Raw genomic sequence first — 5,405 nt, 5'->3', positions numbered from 1 at the left:
TCCGGGGGCCAGGGTGGCTTGGGACCAGCTCACACCGTGGGACCTCCTCCCTCTCTGCTGTTCCCTAGAGGGATGTACAGCCTCTTCCCTCCCTGCTGCTCCCAGGAGTGGGGGGGTGGGGTTGGGGCCATGCGTCTTTTTCCTCCCTGCTGCTCTGGGGATACTGGAGCACACATGCGAGCACTCTTCCCCTCCCCGTGTGGTGGTGCGGGGGGGGGGGCACCTGTGGCCTCCTCCCTCCCTGATGCTCCTGGGGCAAGGGGGAGGGGTTGGGTGCTGTGCGTCCTCTTCCTCCTCTGCTGCTCCAGGCATGCTGGGGCATGTGCACATGCGCTCTTCCCCTCCCCAGGGTGGGGAGGGCACACGCATGCTTAGCGCACTGTTCCTCCTCCTCCCCTCCCCGTGGTGGGGGCAGGGCCTCAGTAGAGGGGCAGGGCTGTAGGTGGAGCTGGGGGCCTGCCTGTCTCTAGAAACTTCTCAAGTCTTCTAAAATGTTCTCTGTGACAGACAGCATGACGGACACCTCTCCTTATATAATAGTATAGATCAGTGGCTCCCAACCTTTTCGAGCATATGGACCCATTTTCAATCCATTAAAATGTTACGGGCACCCCAAAAAATATATCTGTGTCTGCAGCCTGCACATCTGTCAGCCCACGCTGCTTCCTGAGCTGCAGGACTTGCTGGCTGCCGGCACGGAGCTTCTCAGCTCCCAACTTTCCGCTGACTCCCTACAGTATCATTGTGGACCACAGATTGGGAACCACTTGTATAGATTACTGTTTAGAGCATGAATGTACAAGCATTTTCTCAGATAAATAATCCTATTTGATGTCAATCTCCATATGAATGCAAACCAAAGTAAGTTTTCTACAATAAAGCCCGTATTGTTTATGCTTCTGACTTAGACATATTCCTTTGCAATCTTTCAGTCACTATTTAGATCACTGCTTTTAGGGTTTTTTTTATTTTTAGGCATTTTACATTTATTGATTATCTGTCTAGCTTTCACTAATACTTTATAGCCACACACGGTTGTGTTTCTCCAAGCACATGTGGCAAAAAGTTTTAAATTGTTAAACAAGTTTTATTTTATTACCTCTCTATAGTGCTTTAAATGGTGTTTTAAATGTGTACTTGGCTTGGTGTGCATGCTTTCATGTTTGAAATTAATTTAAAATATTTAGTATAGCAGCTAGAGTGCCTGTGATCAACAAGTGAAATTTCAACAACTGATCAGCAACTGAAATTTCATGATCTATAGCACACCCTAGTGATATCTAGGAATGATAAAGTAGACCCAATCATTTCAGCTTGATCTGTGATGAAACAACGCATACAACCCCACTGAAAGACTTATGTCACATAAGGGGATTCCTTCAGCTATGACTGTGGAAAGATGTTTGAATTCTTCTTTTTCTAGGATGGCAAAATAAAAGATTATATTTAGAAAACTATAGAACTCCAGTGTACTCTTCTGTAAATAGAGCATCTGGTTAATGATTTCACCTTCTTTTCTGAAGTGAAATCTGAAATGTTGGGCATATTCTGATAACAGAGAAAAGCACACAAGTGCTGTGTGACAAGAGGAAGATGATCCTTGTTTCAGTCTTAGGATAGAGAGGATCAGGAGAAAGTGAGATACTTATCATATTTTGAAGGAGGCCAATACTTAAGATTCTGCATGGGGCAGAAGCCAGAATGATTAATATATTTCTATTGTCTTATAGTGCATTGCAGATAAAATATTAAACGAAAGTTAGGCAATGTAACTCCTTTCATACCTCAATAGATTGCCTGGTTTTCAGAGGTGCTTTGGAACTTAAACATGTATTTAGACAGCTATCGGATCCTGCAAAGGGGTATGATACATGTTTAAGTTTTAAGTACTATTGAACTCACCTTTGGCAGGATCAGAGTAATTTAGGGGGGAGGGATTAAGTTGTGTAAATGTACTGCTTATGAAGAATTGTTGAATTGTTATTGCTCAGCATTGTTCCGGAGAAAGGCAAGGAGGTGAGAAAGGACAGAGGGTAGGTAAGAGCAATGGGAACCGGGAAGGAAGTAGACGGACAAGGCTTGTGAGATTATTTGAAACAAATCCATGCAGGGTTTTAAACACATGGGGAGCTGGTGGAGTGTTTGTGGATGGAGAAGAAGAGGTTGAGAAGGTCACAAAGGGAAGCTAAAAACAATCAAGATGAGAGAAGATGAAGAGCCTTTCCCAAAAGATGAATTTGAATCAGTAATACACGTGGGCAATAGAGCAAGGAGGGCACACATGTTGAGGAATGAGAGAATGTTTAGGATCCAAAGATCATCTATTATTTGTTGTCAGAGAGGATGAGAAGTCCAACATATATAGGCTCCCACAAAGGGAGATCCCTGAAGGTAACTCTAAAAGGCAAGTATTGCTCCTTTTCATGCGGAGTCAGGAAAGGAAAATGTGTAACAAAAGTTTGAAAGTCTCTTACTTCAGGACCCTGCTTCAGAACTCCTAAACTTAAAGTCCACAAATGAAGTCTCTGGGCCTGTTCAGGTGAATCTTCTGAACCTGAGAGACCCTACAGTACTCTGCATGGCTTCTAATTCCCTATCTGTTCTCGTGGAACTTTATGTTTAAATAGCCTGGGCCAAGCCTCAGAATGGGGAAGGGGGACCTTCTTGATTATACCTCCGGGCTGTGTCTAGACTGGTCAGTTTTTCCAGAAAATCAGCCGCTTTTCCGGAAAAACTTGCCAGCTGTCTACACTGGCCGCTTGAATTTCTGCAAAAGCACTGACTTCCTACTGTAAGAAATCAGTGCTTTTTGCGGAAATACTATTCTGCTCCCGTTCAGGCAAAAGTCCCTTTTGAGCAAAACTTTTGCACTAAAGGGCCAGTATAGACAGCTGAGATTTGTTTTGTGCAAAAAAGCCCTGATCGCGAAAATGGAAATCGGAGCTTTTTTGCGCAAAAGTGCCTCTAGATTGGCCACGGATGCTTTTCTGCAAAAAGTGCTTTTGCGGAAAAGTGTCCGTGTCAATCTAGATGCTCTTTTCCGAAAATGCTTTTAACGGAAAACTTTTCCATTAAAAGCATTTCCAGAAAATCATGCCAGTCTAGACGTAGCCCTGCTGTCTTAATCGTAGGCTCCAGTCTGACCTTCCAAAAGTTACTTCTACACAGAAACGCTGAATTAAAGTCACAGTGCGCTTGCCTGCTCTAATGAAAACTGGACAGACTGACCCTGATCTGGGCCATTTGGTTCACTTCAGTGAGTAAGGGCCCATACACTTCTCCAAATAATAGCTGCCTCGGCAGATCCTGCCTATGACACTGCCTTTTGCCTCCAATTCTGGTTCGGGCTTATGTAGCTGGGGAAAAGAGGGGTACAACCAAACCACACTACCCTCTAGCCAGCATAACAATCCCTGAGGCTGCGCTAGTTTACGTAATGGACCAAGCAACACCAACTGCAAGCAATACAGGAATTGCACGGGCACAAAGCAGAGTATGGCGGGACTCGGTGAACTGGTTCCATGTCTTTGTTATGTCTGCGGAAATATGTTGGCCTACATATGTACAGCACGGCTTATGGTGGATTTCTGTCTGTCTATCTATGCCCCGTACTCATCATGGTGCCTGTCGTAATTTGGGGAGGGAGAAAACTTGGCCTTCAAAAAGCTCTGCAGATGCCAGGTTATCTAAACAATAATGGAAATGAGTGAGTGTTTTGTTTTATGTAAATAAAATAGAAAGTATTCAATAATGTATGTTCCTTATTTAAATGAAATGCAAATTATTTTGTGAAACAAGGGGAAAAACCCAGCACAACTGAAAACAACACAATTGTTTCCAAGAGCTCTTCACATTTATTTAAAATCCACATACAATATTTCATTCATGCTTAATTATTTCCCCAGTGCTAGTATAAGCATTACTAGTTCCCTTTGTCTTGCTGCTTTTGCATGCAACGTGATTAGCAAAAATGCTTGTGCACGACCTACTCCTGTACATATGGGGTTTAGCCTCATTGTTTAAGGGGTGGAGCAACAAGCGCTATAAACATTAGTGCTGCCAAATTTGTCACACGTGAGCCCTCAGAGGTGTACAAATATCACTCGTTTCATTTAAATCTTCTTCCATATTTTGCATGGCTACCATAACGGCACTCTATTGTCTGGATGAATTATTTGAAGCAGCTTTTCTCCCATTGTTTGTGCACTGTAATCCTTTAGCTTTCTGTAGTCATCATGAGAAGCTTACTTGAAAGAAATCACTTAGCTCTCACAGATCGCTCTCTCCAAACCTGCTGGCAAAGGAACAGGCCATGACTAAAGCATGAGACCTATGATCTTTCTGAAGAAAATCTCTTCAGTAGAGTTTATAATTTGTTGCTTTCATGGGGCTCTATTCTCAGGATTTCTGCTCAGTGTTATCTTTCCTCCCCTGTGGATTTTTCTACAAGGCATGATGGGAATGTTAGCTGGAAAAATAGAGAACTATTGCTGGCTGTAGACATGTAGCCTAATGTCCATTTTATACACAGATCAAATACAGGCAAAGGGAGACATCTACTGTTTAACGGAAATTAAAGAACCTTGTTTATTCTGATCACAGCAGAATCTCACCCTTTTATCCTTTGGTGGTGTAAAAACTGGCACATCAGGCTAAGAGTCTTTCAACAAGATATGGAAAACTGAGTTCCTGTCTTCCCAGTGCAGATATAAAACATCCCAAATAGGTTTTCATAAAAGACGGGATTAGGGTTGTAAATGACTAGTTGACTATCCGATAAGCAAATGCTTATCGGATAGTCAACACAATAGCTGACTAGTTGTTTCTCCCATCTTGCTGCCTCTATCAGAAAGAGGCAGCAAGTAGGAGGAAGAAAAGAGGGTGCTTCCAAGTGGCAGCACTGCATGGAGCCCGGGGCCAAACCATGGGCTCTACGCAGCACAGCTGTTTTGAAATGCCGCATGGAACCCAGGGTCAGCCTACTAATCTCATTGACTTTGGTAGCCTTAAGCAGCAATCTTTGCATAAGGTTGAAGCATTATTCAACTATTTTCCTAGGACATTAGGCATAAGCTTACTTTTTTATATTTCCTCAACAGTGGGCCTGCCTGCCTCTCTCTCTCTCTCTCTCTCTCTCTCTCTCACTTGCACTTAAAGAAAAGATAATTCCACTCCCCATTAAAGTTTAAATTGCTTTATGTGTATTGCACAGCATCCTCTGGCTAGTGGCGATGTGTTGTGCACTATTATTCCAAAATTCTTGTATGTATTTTTGGATCATCCTTCAAGATTTGGATGACATAAAACAATTAATAGTGTTTTGTGACCTTCTGCACCAGTTGTTCATCTTTTTTGCCACTACAACTGATTTTGCTCATCTCGGCATTCCATCACCTGAGTGTGAA

At 43.0% G+C, this 5,405-nt stretch overlaps 1 protein-coding gene across 1 annotated transcript in view; it reads left to right on the top strand.

Annotated features, from left to right (window-relative positions):
• C12H19orf12 (chromosome 12 C19orf12 homolog) overlaps positions 1-5,405 on the top strand; it is a 79,275-nt gene that overhangs the window by 35,992 nt on the left and 37,878 nt on the right. The window lies entirely within an intron of this gene.

Source organism: Pelodiscus sinensis, chromosome 12, assembly GCF_052426305.1.
Source record: "Pelodiscus sinensis isolate ZL-2025 chromosome 12, ASM5242630v1, whole genome shotgun sequence".
In the NCBI taxonomy this organism is placed as follows: domain Eukaryota; kingdom Metazoa; phylum Chordata; order Testudines; family Trionychidae; genus Pelodiscus; species Pelodiscus sinensis.
Note: the sequence above shows the minus strand (reverse complement) of the source record. Positions and strands in the feature narration are given on the sequence as shown.